The 25,192-nt window shown below is 40.0% G+C and overlaps 1 protein-coding gene across 3 annotated transcripts in view; it reads left to right on the forward strand.

The window, feature by feature from the left end:
* Fas3 (fasciclin 3) overlaps positions 1-25,192 on the forward strand; it is a 344,259-nt gene that overhangs the window by 297,574 nt on the left and 21,493 nt on the right. The gene's annotated exons all lie outside the window — the stretch shown is intronic.

Consider the following 25,192-nt stretch of genomic DNA (forward strand, 5'->3'; position numbering starts at 1 on the left):
GAACGTCGAAGGTGTTAATCAATGAATCGTGACGGTGCGAGTAAACAGGTGCGCGGTACGGCTCGATGAAATCGGACATTCGAATCGAAAATCGCATTGGCTCGTTCCTGCACGGCAAAATATCAAACAAGTGTGCGTCGCTTTTAAATGAATATTTCACGGTTTGCTTTTTTCCAGATGGATGTGCCGTCTCTGTCTGAATCGCACGAATGACACACGCGTTACCTTTGAGTGTTTTCACACGGCTCTGAACATATTATTTTCATCTATAATTTACCAAACTGCCGGTGCTGCACGTCAATCACGAGGCGTCACCTCTGCCACCACTTCCCCATGGACAGCGCTGCAATTATAAAACCGAAACGCGATGTCGAAACAAAAAACAAAAAAAAAGAGGAAAAAATAAATCCTCTGCGCGATGGCGAGAAATATAAAATGATTTTTAACACGTAAAATCGCGCAATGAATTTCAATACGTATCGACAGGGAACATCGAATTTTCCGAGCACCTCTCGCAACAGGCCATCACAATACCACGTTGATTTCCAGCTTCGTGAAGCAACAAACGCGCACAGACTGCCCTTCGACAAAGATCGTAGATTCGTAGATTCAATCGACAGCACCGCGAAACCGCTATTACGGTCAACGTGTTCGTAACAACGACCGACGTCCGTGCTCGGTGGTAGAGCTACGCGAAGTTAATTTACTACATAGCCAGCGGCATCATCGGCCAGGTACGTTCGATTTCAATGAGCCGCCTTATTCGCCGAGCAAACGGGGGGTTGCGAGTTTGTTCACGTGCGTTCATGTGCGTTCACGTGCTCGCGCTACGAAGTAACGATAATGCCTGACGCGTAAACACAGGGAATGGTTATAGAGGTTTCGAGCCTGTGTACGTATTCACAAAAGACGCGTATTTCTAACCTTCGAGACGCTACCGGAGCGGTACAAGTTTTAATTATGCCGGGGTGTAGTCTGGCTGGCGTATCCTCTCGTTGCCATTTCAGACTGCATCTGGCGGCGCGATGATAACATTCAGCCGCTCCGGGTTTCTCCTCGTGCCACCTCCTCCGCATTGAAACGGCGCGCGAGAGGGATTAAAAAAAAAGAGAGAGAAAAAAGGATGGAGAAGGAGAAAGAAAGGGAGAGAGATAGAGAGAAAAAGAGAAACGAGTGCCAGGGCCACGAGGACCGGGAAGGGGCGAAGAGAGGGAAAGGGCGAAAAGTCCGGACGAGGGTTAGAGGAACGAACGGAGGAAAGAAAAAGCCGGTCTCATTAGGAGAGACCAGACTGCAAGAGCGCCGAGGTGCGCTCCGTTCAAATGGGATCCAACGACGCCGGTAATGGCGTACGTCGAGATTTTTGAGGTCTCGTCCTTTCTGCAAGGACGCTCTGGTCTTCCTTTCCCTGTTCCTCTCTTTTCGATCCTAACCTCTTCATCTTTATCCGCGCCGTTATTCCTCGATCCTCGTTTCTTGTTGGACGACTTTCGTCGGTATCGGCAGTCGATGTAAATTTATGAGAGGGAGAGACGAGCGAAGAAAAAGATTTAATCCGATCGATCGTAAAAACGTAGCCGACCTCGTTGCCACTCTTTGACGCTTCCGCTGTCGCTATATAAAGGATCGCGGTGGCGATGATTGAATAAAAGAAGATTCCGTTTGCAAATAACGGTTGAATACTCTTTTTAACCGGATAAATTTTCGTCCTTGAAAAGAAACGCCGATCGTGGAAGAAATTATACAGTTGGAAGTTCGGTTGGTGGTTTATTCTTCTCTTCTCGCGTTTCAGTTATACTGCTTTCGTAACGAGACTTCCCCATGATTTCTCGTACAATTTCCGTTGTAAAATTGATACCCCCGTGGAAATTTATGCGATGGGTGCTGCTACTCGCAGGAAAATCCGTGGGAAAATCCGTGATCCAATCAACCGCAAAGTAATCCCTTTTGATCCCTTTTGACGCCCCCCGATGGAAATGAGACTGACGTCGTTTTATCGAATTCTTGAAGAAACCGTCGGGTGACCGGACTTCCTTTTCTCTTTCGCCTAGGAAAGGTTTATCATAACCTCCGGGCTGGATTAACGCTTAGATACTGATACTTGCTTCGTACGAGGAAATTACTTTCTCGTTGGAAAAATTATGTTTCGATATGCGTAGCTTTTATTTCTGACCTAGTGACGCGTGAGTGGTAATCCAAGCGTTTAATCCACTAGACGATGAAATTAGACAAAAAAGTATATCTACCAGAGCAGAACATTATTCTGAATATAATAAAAAAGAAAGAAAAGAGTTCGTGGTCGAGCAAAAATTTGCCTTCACCGTATCATGTGCAATTTCTTACAATTTAAACGCTCCATCGTTCATCAACTGTAAGACCGAAATATTTGCTTAGACGCCCGACAATCGTTCGTTCACCCTTACTATATCAATTATGATTCTTTGACAACTCACGCGAACGACGGATCAATTTGACGGCTTGATTTTACCTTGCTGCTTTACCTCACCACCCTCGACTTAACACGTTATCGTAACGCTAACACGCGGTAATCGAACACTCGAGCGACTGACGGAATATCAAAAGATACGGAAGAGAATAAAGGGTATGGAAACATTGGAAACAAAGGAAGTTAGAAGTCAAGAGAGTGAGAAATGAAAGAGGAAGAGAAGAAAAACAGGAAACGCGCGATAAGGTGGTAGGTGCAACGACTGGGTGCTCTTGCCTTCCTAGCATTCATACATCCATTTTCCTCTGGTATTTCACAAGAGCCGTTGAAGAGTACTCCGCACCTGGTCGCGAAACAGTTTGTAATGGTAATTTAATTCGCAGCTTGCTCTGGGAGGATTTACGAAGAGTCACGAGCCCCAACTACCACCGATAGTTCGTCAAAAAACGAAAACACCCGGGTGGAAATGGAGAAACGGGTGGAAGGGGGATTAAAAACATGGAGAGATCGTGGCAGACGAGAAGAGACGAGAATGGAGGCGGATCGGTCGCTTCTGGCGGTGATTTAATTAACATTCGTTGGCACATATGTTTCGGACTGTTGAACTCTCTGGACCCGGGAGCGGATTTTCAGGGATATTTTCGAGAACGATTCATTTTACGTGTCCGCCTCGTCTCGCCGTACCTACTAATTAATATAACGTTTTCCTCGTGGTTGATTGTTAGTCGCGCGGCCATTGAGCCGGTAATTTGTGATAGCTTCGCGCGACTACAAAGGTATAAATATTCGTTTGCTTGCTTCGTTCTTGCATCGCGCGGATGTAGCTCGTGAGTTGTCACGTCGTCGTTGGACGATGCCATTGCGAGAGAACAGATGCACAACCCTCTAATAAATTACAGCTTTTTCCTGAAAATCGTTTTCGATCCGTAATCTACCGATAATTAAACTCGAGAAGAGAAATTGATCGCTATCCGATTGACGATTTGAAAAATAATTAATTTAGAGTGGTTGAGATGTTGAAAAAAAAGATGCAAGATTTTATATCGTCAGAAAGTAGTATAATTTATTAGAAGGGTAGATTCCACTTGAATAATTCAATAAAAGTTATTACAAATTATTATTAGAACCGTATTATTAAAAGGATAAGTTTGGAATTCTATTCGTGGAATTATAAAAAAGAGTCGGAAGAAGAGCGCGATAACGTTCGGAAGAAGGGAGAAAAGGGGAAAAACAGGCATTAAACGAGGACAAAAGGAAGGATTGAGGAGTCGAGGTTGTAAAGCGACGGAGACCCCGTGCAACCGCGGAGCACGAAGCAATTTAAAGAGGATTCCTCTTGGACTAAAGTGGCCACAGCACATCGATACAGTCGCTGAATCCAATATCTCGCAGCGGTTACCAAGAAACTCGTGCTCTAGATCACTGTTCTTCCAGATCCCAATCTTCGAATGTGTGGTCTTCTCTTCCTGGGCTCATAATCGATCGTTGCTGCAATTTCATGTGAACAATCGAATAATAATATTTCGAACTGGTGTATCAATTTTCTTTCGATTCGAACGTGATACCATTTCGTTGAATTATTTTCTTCGATGGAAAATAAATTTTCTTATCATGGGTGTATTCATTCTTGGAAATTTTAAAAAATCCCGAATACGCGTGTAATATTTAAAATGTGAGAAAGAATTACTATAATCTCGAGGAATAATGTAAAAATGCTTTGGCTGAATTTTTCAAATGCTGTAATAAAATTAAAGATTTCTAGACTACTACATTCCTTACAAATTATCTTACGAATTCGCCATCGAGCAAACGATTCAATTTATCATATCTCGAGTTAGCGTTGTTATTATAGAATACTGGCCGATATCGTCGAATTTCTATTCGATGGATAGCACGCAACAGATGTAGTTAAATGTCTGTGCGAGAAACGTACACGAATATGAAAAGCCACATTGCTGGTTCGACCTCGAAACTTTTTATAATTCCGTAAGGCTCTGGTAATTTCGGGCATGCAAATAATTCTGCAGCACGGCCGCAAACGTAAAACCCGTACTCTGACGATGATAAAACAAGTCCGGTTACTTTGCACTTTTCTTACGAAAAGAGCTACGAGATCAAACGAACTGTACTTTCTCAAAGTATCGCATTAATTACTCCAACTTCTGAAAGCGTTGGTTCTATCCTTGGAAAAAATACGAATGCGCTTGGCAAACGCTTGCCGACCTGTCTACGATGCTTTCGAGGAAATATTTCATCGAGCCAACACTTGAAACGAATAGAATAAATAAAGGAACGATAGCAGAGTATTTGATGAAGAAGAAAGAGAATTATTCTTTATGAAATATTCTTTTATCACGGGATATTATTATTGAGAATCGATTTTAATATTTCGCTGATGTTACGCGTAATTTCATTCCTATGGATTATAAATATTATAATATCACGGAGTAGAATATCGTAGGATAATTAATTGCTACGTGTTCTCGTTATATTAAAGTAGAACTGGCATTAAAGGCTGTTCCACTGTTTTCCCCATATCGCGATGTGTAACAAAAGCGCGTATTCAAACACGATTCGCTCGAAGTACGAAAACTAATCCGCCGCTTTTAGCATCTATGTTTCATTACCAGGTAACTGAATTTCATTGATCTACGCTAGTCGAATATATTGGGTTGGCAACTAAGTGATCGCGGCTCTTGTCATTACCACCTAATGACAAAAGTCGTGTCACTTAGTTGCCAACCCAATACTACGCTGAAGAATCAGTATCCACGGTTCAACGAGCCAAAAAATTAAAGGAAAAAAAGAAGAAATCTTGGAACAAATGGGACTTCATTAGACGGCGCAGTGGAAAAGATTCTCGGTTTGTCGCAGCCGATATTGAGTCGGTGTTCGAGCTATAGACACGGTGGAAAGGTTTTGGCGTTGGCAGCAGCATTAGGAAGGCGTGGTTGGTGCGAGGCTGGCTTTCTGGCCAACCGATGGATGCGGCACCTCCTGCGAGAACATGGCTTGATGCAGTTTTAACTACCTGCGCCGACATCGTCATAGGGATCCAATATTCTCCACGATTTCACCATCGCTGTCCTGCACGTGTCACTTTTTGGTTGGTATCGATGGAATTTTAATGAACCATCCTCCGACTGCTAAGATGTTCTCTTCACTGATCGTGAATTAATCCGCTCAAGTAAGAGCGATGCGCTCGGCTGTCGGTTAAGCGATCCGTGGATTTCCACGGATAAAATTCCTTCAACGTATTTCAGCGTTTAATGAATCATGGAAGTTGGACTCGTGAATCGACGTGTAAGCTTCAGACGATTAAAAGTGTATACAATGTTCGTTTCAACTTTAAACGTGTTTCATTAGCCATGTGCAATCGTTTAGTATTTGCTCGATCCTGGAAATATTTTTGATCAATTTTCAGGCGTTATATTTTCTATTCTTTATTTAACTCTGTTCGTCTCGTTCAATCTATTGGATCAGAAATCGATGTGAGGTGGAGTTGGATGTAAGTGCCCAAGAAAAACTCTCAATGTTCAACAATATATTTATTAACAAGTGTCTTCTTTCGATCGCGTCGCGTATCGCTCTTGGTTTCTCTAGTCAATCTGGCTGCCCGGTTACAACTCCACTTTATCGCTTCCTGGTTCGAACCTAACTATCGATCGGATTCGATTCTTTTCTTTTTGTCGTCCCTCAATATCCCCACTATCCGCGCGTTTGTTAAGCGACCGCGACCGTTGCCTCGCACGCCTTCTTCTCGAACATTCGGCGGAAGGACCGCCGGGATATTGATAGCTCATTAGGCACTTCGCTTCGGCGATATACATCGTTGCCGAGTGCCGTCACAGATGTTACATTCGCTAGTAGTAAATATTTAACAGTTTTGAAATATTCGCTAGTATTTAGTATAATTCTCTATCTTCCCTGTTGCACGCTGCTTACGATTAAACGTTGCAGGAATTGAAGATGTCTAAAGAGATACCAGAGTATTAAGAAGAAAGTTTTCGTCGCGTCGCGATTTACGATAGGCCGGTATTAGGGTCAGTTGGACAACTCTTGAAATGGCAAGAAGATTATAAGTGGCGATCCCGAGGAAAGTATTAAAACGAGCATCGTGACCGCTCTTGACTGGAGCGGTTGAGATGAAATTCGACTGCGTTTTAAGCAGCTAGCAAGCAGGCATTAACTTAGCTCTATCTGATTATCAAGAACGAGGGTGAGGCGCGTTTTCGGAAAATCCGCCAGCTAATCCGAAGCGTTTCCGCGGATTACGGATGTCTTACACAGCTCTCGACTATACAGCTACTCTCCCTTTGAACCCGAAGGGAACGTGTTCTCTGTTCTTCGATGATTCCGAGCCGTGTAACTGCAAGCGCAGTTTCGAACTCCGGCATTCTCTTGCGAGTTTGTGCATCTCCACGGGGAAGTTTCGAATTAATGTCCAACTGTTCCCTTGGAAACTGGTATTCTTCTCGATTCTCGCGAGCAAAAGCCGTTTTCACCAGCTTGAGGGATGGACGGCTCGAAACCGGTGTTAAGCTAACTTCGAAATTTATGGAAAAGGACGAGAGATTGTTTATCGAGTTTCGATCCTGTCTGCCTCGTTAAAAGTAGCTTTGTGCAAAAAGCACATTGAAACAATGTTAATCTCTGGTCTATGCTGCTTTCTACTACGCTGTCTTATTTTATGGAGTTGTGGAATATGGACGTTTAAAGCCCCGTGAAGGTTTATGGTATCAAACTAATTTATGCCGAATCCTAAAAACAAGTTTCAATCATTTCGAAAATGTTACAGTTTTGACGCCGATTTAATATGCGTATGAAGGATAGAATATAATATACAGTGTCTGAATTAACAACGAGATAGGATAGTTCAGTTGAAGATTTTTGGACAGCAATACTCGTCTTTACTTGTATATTTTGTACTTCAGAAATAGAAATGCTAATGAAAATCGCAGGAAATAAACTGTAAGAGGGTTTCATACGTTTTTTTTCCTGTTGTACGGTATTTCCACGCCATTTAATGCGTTAAGTTGTGTTGGATTGTGTGTTTGCAAACCATCTAAACGTCACTTTCCTAATATCCTAAATGCTTGGAAGTGAAAAAGCTTTCAACGTTCTGCGCTCGTGCGATTTTTCTTGCCCTTTTATCGCTTCTCAGTTTCTAAAATATCTCCTGTTTCGTTTCAGCAAGTTTGCTTTTTGCTGCTATTACACATAAGGTGTAACAGCGTGTAATCAATTTCACGCTACAACGAAATGAAAACATATATATTATTCGGATAATCATAGCGAATATTCAAATACTGAAAAGTCTATTTCTTCATTTAGAAATTTCATCAATAAATCAACGGTCTTGTTTTAAAGTCCCAAACGAAATCGTTGAATTCTACACTCTACAAATTCTACACCGACTAAAATCTCAAATAAAATAAAAGTTTTTCACAAACTTTCCTTCAACTTCGATCGTCTCGTTAAATTAAATCCAACGTATCGTCCCCGGAGAATCTTCCGAACGTGAAAATCGCGAAGAGACTGCGAAATTTCGTAGCCTAAAATTGTTCGCACCTTGAAGGGGACTGTCGACGTATAATTCATCGCCAAGAGAGAAGAAAGAAGAAGAAAACGAAAGAGGGAAAGGGTCACTTCTGCCTTATTCGTGTACGTTACTTCGGCTACGTTCATCTTTCATTCGACAGTGCACCATTTTCTTTTTCGCCTCGTTGTCCTCGTTCAATGATTTTTTCATTTCCTGGCCACGGAGATACTCGAGCCAAGCACACTCGACAAACCCCTTTTTCCGGCATAAGAGCCATCCATTAAAACCAAAGAATATCGAGGGGAAAAAATCGCAGTCAGATTACCTCCTCACTGGTTTCTCTCCATTGACTTTCGCCTGGAGTGGTTTCTTCGGGAATCGAAGTATCGCAGTGATCGCTTATACCTCTCGTACTTTACACCGATACTTGCTTCTATAATTGATTACAGAGATTGTCGTATAATCCACTGGAATCATGGAAAATACCGAGGAATTGTTAGCCACGTTGAAGATTAATGGCACTTGGCCTCAGCTCTTACGTTCTTATGCAGGACGCTCACGTTATTAAGACGCGAAGTATCTCTGATGTCGACTGATTCATGTAAAATAAGGCAAAGATTGATTCTGATACTCTTGGTGAGTTATTTATAGAAAAACAAAAATATTGGGAAATATTCTATAGAAATGTCGAATCTTAAATTATCCACTGTAAAAACTTCAATCCTTCTAGCGAGAAATTGAATTATAATTTTCGAACTTTTTCATAAAATCATACCTCTGTATTGTTATCTAATTCGCGTTTTCGATATTCTTTCCCGTAAGAAAGAAATTGTAAAGTTATAGGGGCAGAAATATCACGAGGAAAATTTGTTCTCCCATCCTTTGTTCTCCGATTAATTTTATCTTACATATCGTGGCTGTTGCACATAAAAGCAGAAATATCGGGAAACATCTTTTTTTCCGCTTTGTATTCTTTGTTGCTGCGATTAGTTTTATCTTGTTCATGGTGGTTCTTGTACAGGAAGCGTTGGTGTAAAGATTAGCCGTGCTTGCCTTGGACTTCAATCAACGAACACGCCAATATCCGATGCAAATACGGGGCTATTGTTTTTACAGAATCCATTCACTGTCTTTGTATTAGCAACCGTGGCAATTTATCAGCGGCGTAATATAACCTGCGAGCTTTTGTTATTCTATGGTGAAAGAGAAGCCTCATTTCCCGCAACAAATTCTTTATTAAAAAAGTTTGGGAACAAACGTACGAGCGGACAATTTCCCCTCGTCAGAAAGGTAATACACCATGGATTCATGGATGGCGTCGCGTCGCAACTCTTGATTATACCTGTCTTTTGTGCGTACTTTAATGTTTATGCACGTTGTACACCGACTAATTTTACTCTGTCCAATTTTACGTTCCCAGCCACGCTATTAGGAACACGTCGAGTCGAAAATGAAATAGCTTCTGTCATTTGAGCAAATATTACGATGAAACATGTTCGCAAAAGAGTAGAATAGAGTTTGTACTTTAAAATGTATATAACATAGACGAACTGTACGAACATGTGTATCGTTTTTATTAATTAATTTCGACAGCGTCGACAAAATTCCACTTCCTCTATATTTCTTGTATTTTATTTTTTCTCCGTTGTATCTTTTCCCATGTACTTACTTTTCATGTATACGGTTTGCGTGTTATTCTTTGAAAATCATCTCTCACGATGGATTTTATATCAACGGTGTTTAATTGTTTAAATTTCATATCCATAAATTATTTTTAATGAAACACGCGTCAAACATAGATTGGCCGTTTCACGTTTTAAAATTATCAAACGAAAAATTGAATGGAAATTCTCTTTGTTTCGATAATGCGCGCGTTTTGACTTGTTGCCTGTCGATGATATAAACAAGCTTTAAATCATTAATTCGTGAAATTCGCTGAGTTACAAAATAGAATATTGCGATCATAATTTTCACAACATTAATTAAGATTTTCGCCGAAATTTTCCAAAATTCCATTACCGATAAAGCATGCAAATATCAAGCCATGGCTGGGTGTAACAGGTAATTACGCACAATACGTGTATTGCTTGAGCAAATGTTATTCTTCTGTCTAGGGAGTTTAATTTATAGCGGATGTTCATTCACGATTCGTTGTTGGAAAACAAAAGCTCGATAAATAGGATTCTACATCAATTAGACGGATGCGAATTTTGCATTCAAAATACATATTGACAAATACGAGCGTTTCTCGTTGACTGTTTCCTTCTGAATGAAAATAAGCATTTTTCCAGTCAAACGACTATTTTTCGCTTTGATTTACCAAAATTTCCGATACTCGTAAATATCTACGCACGTAGAATAACGTGTCGTACAAATGAACGAATTTCTATGAATGTTATAAATTATATAAATTTAAAAAGATACAAAACGAAGCGAATAAAGAAAGAATAATAAGAATAAAAAATAGATAAGAATAATAAAGGAGGTGAATAAACAGAAGTTAAATAAATTAAAACAGAAAAAAGACGAGGACATGTAGAAACGCAAACGAAAGATCTAGAAATTGCACCTCATTATTATTTCGAGGACTATCTGACTTTCGTTTGGTTAAACAGAGATTAATCTAGCGCTAAGTCTAACGCAGTTTTGGCTAATGTCCAATTGAGTTTATTGGCTTAGCCGAAAGCTCAAGCAGATTTTAGTTAGATTTACCTTAAGCTTACACGAGAATCGTGTTGGATCTATTAATTGTGAATTAGAATACGCGTTTATGTAAACATGGAATTTGCTCGGCGCGGTATTCCAGCTACAATTAATGAGGATTTTTGCAACTCTCGAACAGAGGTTTCGGATTTGCTTGAGGAAAAATTTCGTAACAATGTTGAATTACAGACGATGTTGAATTTTACACGGTTGACACCCGACACGTTTGTGTAATTTAAATATCCTGCACAGAAAAATACTTCAACGAACAAAGTGTTCGCGGAATGCTTTGATTTGCAGAATCGTACGTAGCACAACTGTACTTTTTCCTACCCAAAAGAAAAGAAAATGTGCAGCTATTGAAAATCGAACGCCACGTTAACGTCGAGTTTCGAGCCGCTTAAACAAGTATCGTGGAAGAACTGACGCGATTATTACGAGAAAACACAGGCTTTCCAACAACGCAAAATGATGCCACAACAGGCGTCATCAGCTCCAATTGCGTGCAATTTCGTATCCCTAGCTGTTGTTGCGTGGGCTTAACGATAATGTTTCGGGTCGTGTTTACATCTTTGGGTCCGGCATCGTGCTCTCGCGGACAGTCATAATTTTATATTCGAGCCGAGATCGCGTTCGCAGATAAATACCTGGAATGACCATGCCTGCATATCGAGTTGGACGTCTCAATTTTGTCCTGTAGTATCTACATGATAAGTATCCGGTAAAATGCACTGTTCGCGTGTCTGTATATGCGCAATGTCGAAAAAGTTGCCCAGTTCCCTCTCATCCGATGAGGTGGTTTATTACACGTGTTAGTTTATTAAAGAGACGAGTAATAAAATTGTAATAGTCAGTGTATATTAAAATCACTTTAAATACAAGTACTGAGATATTGTATGCTGGTCGTATGCCACGCTATACTGATTCGCTATAAGGACTCGTTACAATGACTGTCCTAGAGAGCACGTTCGTCTATTTACAACTACAGTTGTTATTATAAGAAGTTCGAATGTAACTCTGGTTGACGATTACAAATAGCGGCGATAATATTTTGTCCTGAGTTCGTTCACCTTTGAACCTAGCAAACGAAAACAACGTTGACACTCAACAATATGAGTCTCTTGCGATTCGAATCCTTCGTTGACTCATGTACCGTTACATATTTATCAACGTCCTATATAGTACATTTGTCTCATTACAACAATAATGAAATTTCTCCAAATGTTTTATATAACACGCATCATTACTGAGATATGTTTAATTTTATGTGCCAGACTAGGTTAGCTGCGTAGTAGTGACACTTGTATATGAATATCAATGTGTGGAAGTATGTGTGTCTCGAAAACAAAGGAATGCAAACTATTGAGTTAACAGTCTGGTATGGAAGAAGGTGAGACGCGTACAAATGAGTATCGATGAATATCTTTGAAATCGTTTATCAAATAAATATATAACTATTCTAATACAAATTCTAAGTGTAAATTTAGTGTTCCTATACCATTATTTCGGCAATTAAGATCTAAAATTCTCGACAATCGTATATATCCATCGAATGTTCCTACAAGCGTTCGAATACTTTTGTCGGTATATTGTAAAAAGATTTTTAAAACGTGTCTAAACGATCGCACAGTCATCAGCGTCATCACATTTTACCATTCAACCATTCGTTCAATTTCTCTCGTTTTCCAATTTCTTGTTACTTTCATTGATTGATTCGATCTTTCCCGTTTCTCCATTATACCGTTGCGCGCATTGAGAGACACACGACGAGCCTGTCGATTCGTATCGACCAAATAACCCGTCTACGCTCATCGATGCAAAATTCGCTGGTTTGAACGCCTCGTTTAACAAAACCTCGGTCGTCGCTACGAGGGAGAGATCTGGTATATTTCCTTCGATCAATTTCGGTGCACCCTCGCGAAACTGCATCACCGTTTCGTCCCCACTCCCCCATTTAAAGTGTTCCATTTACGCGCAACGGGGAAAACAAGGGGAGCAAATATTGGAGTAAATTGAAAATTCTGTCGGCGTCCGGACGACAGGGAGACGAGAGAGGCTCTTTTCGCACGGGATCGTTAATAATCAGGAACAGAAAGCCCGAAGACTCTGTTCCCCTGTTTAATTGTTACAGTTTAACGAACCGTGCGACCGGTTGCTTTTGCAACAGAAATACTCTCGGCGTAGCGTCGCTGCCAGCGAGGCTACAACAACGTAGAAATCGACGAAACTTGGCGAATAAGTGGAAGGAAGCGCAACTACGAGAGAGAACTGTTACGAACCGATCCATTGTAAGGTGACAACAGATCGGCGATAACTGCCGCTCAACAATCATCTTTGCGGCAAGCTACGTCTGTTCCATCGGTCAACTTTCGAACGTGTCGAGCGTATCTCTTACCCCATTATCGAACGTTCGATGCACCTTTTGGGAGTTTCGTTATTATTATTCGGCGCGCGTGCAATGTTGCGTTATCTCTTGTAAATTTTAGTTTCTCAGAATATTAGACTCTCGTGGCTAATATTCTATTAATCTTCTAGCGTAGATTATGTCCAATAGGAATTACAATTTCGCCCATAATTCTTAATTACAAATTGTCATACGACCACCCGTAAAGCAACTAAAATTTAACAGAATTACTTGATAATTTCGCATCGTTTGATCGCCGTTTCATAAATTCGATCGATCTTATTGAAAGACCAAGGAATTTCAAAATATTCCATTTCCGACACTAATCGCCCAACCAGCAGTTTGTTTTTGCTCCAGAAAAAGAGATACTTCAAGGATAAAGCTAAAGTTTCAAGGCTGAAGTACACTCATCCAAACTAAATTTCCATTTACAGCAGTTCGCGGACGCTGTTCTTACCTACCTCGAACGAAGTCGGCGTAAATCTAATTAAACAAACTACGAACTCGCGTTGCCGAACGAATTCGGAATCTCTACCCTTGTTTTCTTCTATTTCGCGGTCGATCCACCCAACGGTATTAAATTTCGTTGGAATGCACCAAGATATGCAATTTTATTCTAATTTCACTTCTCCATCGATCGTCGTATAAAAATATCAATTTGTATAAATATCCACAGTCTAGCAACGGACAAGGATAAGGTAAGAAATGCAAAGATCGTGACCGTGTCGTGTCCGACGAGCAGAAACGCGATAGTTATTTAACGCGAAATCCATTTTGCGTAACTCGATTCCGACGCCATCATCGGCTGAGCAAAACCGATTTGCCAAGTTTCGTGAAGGGTAGAGAAGCTTCGTATCGTGCTTGAGACGAGGTTCTCTTCCTGCGTTCGCGAACTACCTGGAAAAAGGGGTGAATCGAGGCTGACGATGCTCTCGGACCGGACGAACGATGATGAGTTGATTTACTGTCGTGTAAACCAACCTTAATCGCCGTCAAGATTTGTGGCCATTTCACCTAAATTACTGCTTCAAGCAGCTCCATCGGCTACCACATTGACCTTCCAGACGATCTTTTTCCCCCTGTGTCATTTCTTTCGTCGAGTATCGTTATTGATCGAACGTTACGTTAGAGATTGATATTTTCTCGAGATGAGATGATCGACTCGTTGGATTAATTTTCATGAATCGTAGTGAAATTTCATTGGCACCCGTAATGAGACCAGACTATGATCCACGATTATGTTGATAGAGTTTGAAAGAAATCTGAAAATGTATAATACGAAGAAGTTAAGGAACATTTAGCGCATGTAGGTATTTTGATCAGAGATCGGAAAATAGGCGTTGAAAAATGTTCGTAAATCACTATGTATTGTATTATATCTTTTAAATCCAAAGATTAATTTATTTCTGTATGATTATCGTATCATGGTGCCATTTTTCGTAGTAACGAGAATTTCCCAAATGTTTTCAATTAAAATCGTTTTTTAATTCGAAACTGACATTCTCGCCGATCTTTTAATAAAAGTGTAGGTAATCACCAATTGCGAAGCGTTTCATTTAAAGCCTTCGTTGCGAACGGGACGTGAAATTAATTATTTTACTTGTCGTTTTCGCATCTATCGCGTGATATCAACGTTAAAACTCGTCGGCCTGTAAAACAACGCCGTGTAAGAGGAACAGAGAGATTTCCGTCGAGTTACAGGAATTTATTAAAATCACTGTGATCGAGATACCGATGCTATTACGCCTCCCGTAGCACGCTCGAATTTCAATTTTTTATTATTCATGAACAAAAATCGAGGTGTTTCGCGCGATTAATTATAGAAAAAAAAAAAAAAATCGCGTGATCCCTCGTACGATCCGTCGAAGCAATGTATTTACATCGGATTTCGTGTTTATCCTGTTTCGTCGCTGCGACAGGCTAACGAGGATGGGCAATTAAAATTAAAAATCAATAAAATGGTGGCGCGCTCGACTGTTCACGTTGGTTATTTCGTCGACGCGACGAAACGGCTGAATCGAGGAAATATTTATCAATTTTTGTCGATAGAGAACACTCGATTGTTCTTTTACGGTCGCGTTAATCCGTATGATTATACACGATACTCGTCGTTGTTCGATAATGACTAATTATTTGCATACACGCGATGATGTAATGCAGTTTCTGAACCTGCTCCTCCCCCGCCTAGGGAATAATTTATGCGGTTAATGCATGAGGTACGATTTACAAGGCGATGATAATTATGGTTGGATCCGCGCGACCGTGGACCCGCCAAAAATTTATACACGTCGGTTTTGCTTTAATATCGTGTAACGTACGCATGATTAACTTCCAAACGGAGATTAAATATTTATTTATTTATTAATTTAACTGACGGTAAAATATATTAATAAATAAATATTATACGTATAAAATAATCTGTGAAATATGGATTACATGGGGGATATTTATCTATGGAATATGAAAAATAAAACAACGTTTAGTATAAAGCCACGTTCAATTAAATTGAAAAAGCAATGTTTATCGAAATACTTTCAAAATATTCCTATTGTATTATCGAATCATTTACACGTTCCTTCAATATATAATTTCTCTCTCAACTGACCACCCGTGATTAATTCGTGGCAATCAAACGACGCTTAACGAAAAAATCATTTTCTCTCCTTCTTTTATCAATCATTCGCCGGAAACCGTTCTTTTCGGCCGCGGTCACTTTTCGAATATTTCACAGGTTACTAATTGCTAAAACGTCGAAGGGACCTTTTAACTCTGGACGTTCGTCATTAAACCATCAAATACGTGGCCACGATGAATGGCCAAATGGATCCATTTGGTGATCGCGGGGCGACGACTCTTTCACCAGCCAAGTCACGCTAGCCGCTTCGCTACGCACCATACAAAAATGCAATACGTTCGAGAGCAACTGCTCCATCGGTACAAGTAATGCATGGATTTCCCATGTGTCACGAGATTGCTCTATTTTCCCCGGGCTTGAATGATGTACCCTTTTCCTTGCTCGGTTGGTCTGGAAAAAGCTTTAGGGATTTGAAACATAGAGAACTACTCTGCCGTCGTACTCGATAGTCGTGTTTCTCCCTTCCATAAAGCGTCAACTTTTTTCGCTGGATCCTCTTTTTGCATATACTTGTCTGTCTATGCAATACCTTTCCATGCAGCTTATCAGCAAGGAAACGAGGCCAGCGATTTTTCCACTGGAATTAAGATCATTCTTATCGAGGAACGGAGGAGACGAACAGTCTTCGGGAAAGATCTTTAATCCCTTCGTTTGTCGATCTTCGACGATATCGTAATCGGTGAAAGGCAGAGAAGAAGAACTTTACTTTCTCTTGATAGGATAGGATGAGGCACCTACGTATCTCTATCACTCACTGTTTCACGAAGAAACTTATGAAAATTATGTTACCCAGTTTCAATGGACATGCGTAACGACAGATTTAGAATGAAAGGATGATTTCGAAAAACGATTTCATCCGACGTCGCACGCGCCCCTCGAAATAGTATTACCTTGTCCGGGCAAGTTTTATCACACAACGATAAATAAAGCAGCTTGTGTATACCAGTGCAATAGGAGAAATTTTAATAAAAAGTTGAAAAACTAGGGAAAAATGTCAACTCTGAAAACCATCGTACGACGGTAGCTTGACAATTACGCACGAACAGTCGGAAACTATTTTATTATACCCAGTAGAAAGAAGAAGCAGTCGAACAAGTTAAAGCGATATAAAAATTAGAAACGCGTAACTGCAGTGCGAAAATTATGGCCCTTCCTCGAGGGCGGCCTTCACGTTACAACGGATTGCCAGCAGTTAATATCCACGTCAGCGTATCCTTTAAATACATCCTTGCCCTGAATTTTAACATACGAGCCGCGTACAGCGCCTGCACTTCGCTCTGATTACGACGAAAATCGAGTTTCGTCCTCTCGTCTGCAACTATGGGGTGAACCAGGCACAGGGAACAGGAACAGGAACACGAAACACGGGATAGTGGGTAGCTTCGCATATTTTGTAGCGACACACCGAGAGCGAAATTAGCAATGTTAGAGAATATCATCTAATACGAGAAGTGCCGGCTGGGATTAGTTCCACCCCTTGAAGCTTGCACATAGTAGCTGGCCGCAGCGGTTTGCTCCGACACTGTCCTCGTGCATCCCTTTAATTCCGCTTTCCTTCATCCGTTTCTACTTTGTCGTATCTTCGCCTCGTACGGTTACTTTATTCCTTCCTCTTCTTTTTCCATGCTCAGTATTCCTTTTCTCGTATCCGTCTTTCCATGCTTCTTGCTCTTCGTCGTTTTTTACCCCTTGCGCCAGACAATTAAGAAAATAACATTTTCGAAAAGAAATATCGCGTTATATGTTTTTCTTCAGAAACGGGATACTCTTATTAAACGTACGATTCTCTTAATTTTTCTCCTTTCTCGTTTTCTTCTTCGCTGTAATTTTGCTTTAGTATTTATAATTAGAGCTCTTTATGCATATTCACGTTTTTATGAATGGAGCTAAAAAGATGGAACTTGGACACAGATTCCTTTCACACGCTGAATCTTATAACGAGTACCATACTTTGTAACATATCGCGCATTTTATGCATTCTTTCCTTTTTTAATTTTCCATAAATCTAAAGTCTGCTTGTAACCACCTGTAGATTTTCGTGCATGTTTTCGTGCACTAGAATTCATTAGAAATTACCAACCGAGACGAACAGAGAGATTAGAATTAGGTGTGTGTGTCGTTCTATGAAAATTCACTTAAAGTAGACAAAAATAGATCGATCTTCTTCTAACATCTAATTTTTCTTATTCTTATCTTCATCGCTCCAGAAACCAGCGTTGCCCTCGCGCTTCTATTTACTTTTGTCCGAATATGTTTGTCCAACTAGCTCCGTCATTTCCTATCGTGACGCACACTTAATGAGGCGAAAATACACAGTCAAGAAAATTGGAAATCAGTGGGAAATTGTGTACACGTGAAACGGGTGCGGCGCATCGCATTTCCATATAACCGAGATTATCTCACCGCGTTCTTTAAAATTTAAAAGTCGTGGTTCGCGATCGGATCACTGGTGCCGACGATATTCCCGAAGAGTCGTGTACTACGTCTACTTCTAAAAGAAATTTACGCCACACCCAGAAAATATGTAAGCGCAGATATGGCAATGATAAGAAAAAATAAATTTTTTAGTTGCATATAAATCTTCGTGAGTCCGTGTCGCGGCGAGGAAGATGTTCTATGTTAAAAAACATCGCGGTTAAACAATATTTACGACGTCGGGATTGGATGGCCTTATAAATTATTTCACCGAGGAAAATCATTTTTGCTACTTCTCTCAGCGAATTGTCCAGTTTTTTAAAACTTTGGTTATTCATCGTTGCGCTTGTCGCCATATTTTTCAATTAATTACTCGACCAGACGACTGGAAATTACTGGGTCAACGTGTTCACAACAAATTGCTAGTTTCAATTGAATCTATATTTAAATTAGTCAACCGACTGTTTCATCGTATGGACTTTTATCAATCGTGTCATTACGTATCAAATAAAATGTCTATAATTTATGGTAAAACGATTACTTTTATCCTTTTATTAATTTGATTTTTTCTCGTCTCTATTCAATATTCTCAGAAAGAAATTAGGTTCGTTCGTTCGAATCCTTGGCCAGATAATGACGCTATCTATCATTCGTGTCACTCGCAATTGTTCGCAGAAGTCCATGCTTACTTCTTATTAAAATACACTTTCCGGGATTCTTCTAAATTTCCACGTGTCTGGAGTTGAATTTTAATTCTTTCGCAAATTACCAAGAATTATATTTTTACGACCTATTTTCAGCGCTTTAAATTCTCCTTCGTATTTCATAGCTCTGTGCCCTTCGTTTTTATTTCTCTTACGTCTCATTTTGTTTCTGCTCGCGGTTACACGTGTTCCCAAATAGGTCTCGCGATTCCCTGCTTTAACGCGACAAAAATAGACGGCAATAAGAATTCAGTATACAAAGGACGTGTTTACCAGCCATTTTTGGAAGGGTTGAAACAGATCATCGATGCGCAAATTCAAACTGGCAGCGATTCATCCCGTCCACTTGTTCCCTCCGCCCTTTGTCCGCCACGAGCATTTTCTTCTCGGCGAAAACTGCAGTTCGAAAGGAAGTATCTCGTGGGAACGAGCGAGCATGATTATTGGTGGATCGCTTTGTGTTTTTCCTTTCTTCGCGGTTCAACGTGTCTTGCTACGAGGGAACTTTAAACAGAAACGCGGCTCAACCTTGGGGGCATACTTCAGAATCGTTCGTGTCGCTTCGACAATGAAACTCTGTCGCGATTCTGCTAGACTGTCGGTATCTTGCCCTGACATCGCACTTTTCTCCTTTGTATGGATCGACATTGGTTTTTCGAAGAATTTGAATGTTCGAAGTAGAAGAGAAAATTAATCGCAGAATGAGCATCGAAAAATAGTAATTACGTTGGAATCATAAAAAAAAATTTTCAAAAAGCTTTATACGATGAATTATAAACGCTTGGTGACGTTGAATATGATTGTTGATCGTAATAATTTTCCGAATAAGACGAATATCTAAAGAAACAATAAAATACACAAATATATGATTAATACTCGCACTTAGGATATGTATAAGCGGCCAAGTAGAAGCAGACCGCAAATGGCCAGACGTACTTTGCAGCTACCGTGAAACATCATTTCCGTCGATTTTCTAAGTTCTATATCACTTGGCTGAACAGATGTGTTTTGACACGAAACAATGAAAATTCTGATGTAGAATTGCTTGACGATATGTTGAATGTTGACAGGAAATCGATACTTAATAAACTTTCCTAAACGAAGCATCGCATAAGAAGCTCTAAAAAGATAAAGCAGGATTTCATTATATTTAATTTATGGACGAGTACAGTGTCGATTCATTATGCGGGGCTGCAAAGTGCATCAGCCTCATAGGTGCACTGATGCACGCCACTGTCCACAAATCATCGCATCTGTTGCTGCGGTTTTCGGACCTCCGCGGCAAATGTAGGGGCACGGGACGGTGAAATGGAGGTGTTTCAAATTAGATCGCGACGTCAGCCGTATAACAAATTGATGGCCGGAAAATCAAATTGGATTTATGTGCTTACGATAGTCGAACGGTGTCCTAATCTAATGAGAACATCGAACGCGTTCGTTTACAGCGTGTGCTTTCGATCTAAAGAAGCAGATAATCTCGTGAATTCCCGAGCTGTAAAGGAAATTACGTTACGATAAACCAATCCTCGAATCGTAACGAAATAAATCTTATTTTAATATCGTTACTTGGTTTCTTTGTTTAATCGATCGGTAGCATCGCGATATCGTGGCTTCAACGGTTTGAGCGTATCGTTTCCGCTGATTGAAAGAGCTACTTTGCGAACTGTCTCTGTTTTAAGAAAGATTCTCACAAAGGAAAGCATAACGACTCTTAAGGATAGACTGAAAGAGCCTCGAGTGGCTCGACAATTTCTTTTGAAATCGCCTACTACTTTCCTTCTTCTTCTTTTACTTTCTTTTTACATCGGAGAGTACATCTCAACGAAGAATACAGGAATATAGGAAAGATAATAAACGATAAGAATTAATTTTACGTGAAAGATTGACACCGTGAAATTAAGAGAAAAAAGAAAAATGATGAAAGATGCTCGGAGGAGAAAAAATTACAGAAATAAAGGTGATTAAAAATGTTCGTTTTTAAGGTACATATCAAGTTCCTGATGGAACAATGGACGTTGAAAGGAGTTTCTTTCTCTTAAGGAAATCGCTTAGCGAGTTCTTTCACTGGACAAAATAAAAGCTCCTTCTTGTTCGTCACAGTAAAAAGATTATAATCACGAATGAATAGAGACGGGATTTAATTAAGTGGTGCAAATAAATCAAAGCAGAGAAACAAAGTCGTTTCTGCAGTACCGCGTTTCTATACCTTTCTTCAACCCCCCGGGGAAGAAGTTCCTTGATGATTTTTCATCGGTTGCGAGAATGCCTCTGTTTTAAGCCCTACCGTATGTAATTTACGGTATTAATGTGTTTTACACGCTATATGTTAATCGCGACGTAGCTTTTCTTACGTGGACGCGAGTTACGTTTATGTACGAGAGAACGCTTGTATGCAAAACCCCAGCGTAATCTTCAAAGGATACAGCAAACGCGAACGTAAACGTTATTTACGAAACACTAACCATAGAACATTTTTGTATTATGCATGTATGGCATACTATACGTAACTTGCGAAAATTCCATTAGCATCGTAACGAGGCACGGCTATTCGCGATTACATCGATAAAATCCGAAAATATCCACTTTGTCTCACGACAAATCTTTTTCCTCGTTACACTCTGATTTATTGCTCACTTGCCTGTAATAACTCAATCAAAAAGAAGAACTGCGATCTTGTTCGATTAGCAACCCTCGTTTCCCTTTTTCCTCTCGCAATTAACGCGTCATAGGAGGCACGATGACTCTATCATCATCATATAAATTAGATCTAAGCGTTGCCAGTTACATTTGCCACATAAGAAAATTCTAAACATCTAATTCGTTGCCGCTGACATATGAATTGACTAGATGGCAATGCGTCGAGGATGAAACGAGGTCGAATTTCGTTCGAGGGATCATAAGCTGCATCAATCTGGCGAGTTAGGAACACGGGCTGTCTCACATCGAGCCGAACGTGGCCGATCTCGTGCACGATGCCATTATGATAATGCGACCGAAGAAATATGATAAACCGGGCGTGGCGCGAATAACGATTATCATATTTCATCTCGTCTTGACGCATCGAATAATAACTACCCACGAATTGTATCAGCCGTTCTTCTTACAGGCATCTTTCGTCATCCCTTGTCGCGCGCGGGACTTTGTTTTGCCGACAAATCAGATGCTCGTTAGTTTTTCTTTATGCAACGATATACCAACCGTGGTATAATTTTCAAGGCGATAAAGAAACGGAAGATTGTGTTTTTACATACTTAACTTTACACAGAAAAGTGCTTGGGAGGAATATTAGAAAATATACTTTAATTAAATAGCTGACAATTTGCATTCATATTTCCTTTAAGAACAGCATTCAAGTGACAGTAAATTTTGTAAATCGTAGTAAATAGACAGTTTCTCAAGAAGAGAAGTAATAAAAGAACTTACAAAATAATTGCTAAGGGGATAGGATAAATTTTCTCCAAATGTAACGAAGAATATAAAATTTACATCTGTCTCTATACAATAAATTCACAAGGCAACGGTGCTACCGCCCGATTCGTGATTCAATTATAGCAACAAACTGCGTTACACTGTGAAACGTTCGCGCGGATAATGAACCAATTTTCTCTAAAATTTAATTTGTTGCAGAACAGTCGCTCGTAAGCCTGTTTCTCGTTTTTCACTGTGGCGTTGCTCGCGAGCATCGCGCAGAAGAGCACGCGTAACTGCTTATAACGAACTAAGCCGAAAACCGAGGGAAATCCAGTTTTCTTTTAATGTGCAACCGCTTTTACACACTGCACTGTCGAGAACATAATACAGCTTACGTTTAAACAAGTATGAACGATGACCAGTTGAAAAAGGAACATAGAAACAGAAACTGAAAGCCCGCCTTTTAATCCACCCATTATTGGATTACTTTTTCTCCCAATTTCAAACATACTACGAGAATTCTGCTTCGATTTAATTATATCAAATGCTATCGAAACGAAAAACTTTAACTACAATATATTACTCAAAGTAAACGATGCATACACATACATTCAGGCATATTTCTACTGCGTGTTCGATATTCTACAATAAACGGTCTCCTAATTCTCAATTAGCCGTAATCCACACAAATTCTTATTCCCAAAGACAGCCCCGTTGCAAACATATATTATATGTACACAGAAAGTTGAAATGCTCAATGATGCTCAGGTGGATTATTAAACGTGTTGATTTATTAATGATACGAGTGATAAAATTGTGATAGTCGATTATATTAAAATCACATTAAATACAAGCACAAAGATATTGTATACCTGTCGTAATCGTTGCTCGTTCGATGCTACTGTTCAACTCTACGCTCGCTATTCGACTGTCTGACTCGCTATACAATGATTCGCTATACTGATTGTCCTAGAGAGACGTTCGTCTATTTGTATCAACCGGTGGTATTATAAAAAGTTCCAATGTAACTCCGGTTGACGATAGCAAATAATATTTTGTCCGGAGTTCGTTTACCTTTGAACCTAGCAAACCAAAACAAAGTTGACGCTCCAAGTCACAACAATATGAGTCTTTCCCGATTCGTATCTTCCATTGACTCATGTGCCGCTACAATACTTTGAATGAATCCATAACGCGTCTTATAACGTAAACTGTAACTCTAACACCAGTTTGACAATGCAATTACTAATGGAACGTGGCAGTTACACGTTCTCGCTTTCCTAGTAAGCGTTGCTGTCTCTTTCTCTCGTCCATTTCCTAGACATTGGAGCTGGCTCAGGTACAGCTCGATACTTTCGAAGCTTTTTGCGCCGAAACTTTTGTTCATTTGCGATACAAGCGGACTGTAGGTAGTTCTCGTTATCCATTACATACCAGTACAATTACGGAAAGTTTCAGAAAAGCGATGGGGATGGGGTGCGCTGGTTCGAAAGGAAATTCCTTCGAAGCTCGCCCGTCTTTTTTTCCGCGCTGTTTTAGATGAACGATCGCGCTGCAAGTTCCAGCCACGTTGTGGGGAGCAAATAGGGAAAACCGATTGGAAAAGAGGTAGCCGTGCAAAATGGGAAACGTAATCTCACGTCGTTTTGTTACTCGATAAAACGATACAACGATACACAGATATTTGTATCTACGTCTGTCGCTCGAAAGAATCTGAAATCTTATTTATGTTCCGTAAAATGTAATACCGTTATTATCTTCGAGGAATATGAAACGATCGAAAGTGTTATTTGTAGAAGTATAAGAAAGTAGGAAACGCTTCCGTCAGTTTATTGTAAAAGTGTAGAGAACGATGGCGGAAGATTAAGAATTTGAAATAAGAAGCCGTAGAAGTGGAATTAAGGTATAAAAAGTCTAATATAAAAGGGGCTTTTAGGAATTAAGATTAAAGAAATCAATTTCACGAAGTTGGAAAGCAGGACGAGCGAAGTCATAAAAGAAGTACAAAGAATATAAAAAGTATGAAATCGTATAAAATGTTTTCATACAGTGCAAGTTTCATTCTTTGAAATGAAACGTCTTATATGAGTTTTACGATTTTCTTTACGAAGAGTCGAAAGCACGAGTCGACGCAAGTATAAAAGCACAGCCGAAAAACCATGGTTACGCCTCTCCGCGAGCGTAATGACGATTATTATACCGTGCAACGAATCGACTGGAAATTAAAATTAACGTCGTGGGATGACGTGCAATTTCAAGGTGACGCTGATATTAAATCTTCGTCGCCCACGTAGTCGATGAAGGCAGGCTTTTATTGCGCGTCTTCTTGATTATTATAAGTTACGAGCCATTGAAAGCGGACACGTATCCATAAATTTAACACCTCCCTTAACTCTCCTCGCAAGAACTCCATTCGCATATAAATAGCACAATATCGTCCACTAGAAACGGCTACACTTATTGTCACTTCCTCGCTAAAACACTGTATCTTCGTTACTTCGCCGATTATATGCACCGCGAATCTCCGCGCGTTTCAATGAAATTATAACGAATGTTCTCGAAAGCGAGTGCCACAAACGCGGAGGATTCACAGTACCCGGTAAGAAGTAACGTGTAACGCGAAGATTAAGAAAAATTATGGAGCTTCAACCCTGTTCCTTCGCGCGATAATTCAATTGCATGGCAGGTTGCAAAAAAATTAACTACCGGGAGAAAAATTCAGGCAGACTTTGAAATAACGTCTGATGAAACTAACGGAATTTTAATCTCTTTAAATTCATCACGTTTCACATACGCGTTTTCATATAATAGGTATACTACGCTGCGAATTTTCGCCATGTAATATAATATATTCATAATGTCTAGTGTCTGTGAAAACCATCAGCGTTGCAATTCTTTTAAATTCGTCCCGTTTCGTGCGCAAATTTTCACC

The sequence above is a fragment of the Bombus flavifrons genome, chromosome 11, assembly GCF_040668555.2.
Source record: "Bombus flavifrons isolate JBK064 chromosome 11, iyBomFlav1_principal, whole genome shotgun sequence".
In the NCBI taxonomy this organism is placed as follows: Eukaryota; Metazoa; Arthropoda; class Insecta; order Hymenoptera; family Apidae; genus Bombus; species Bombus flavifrons.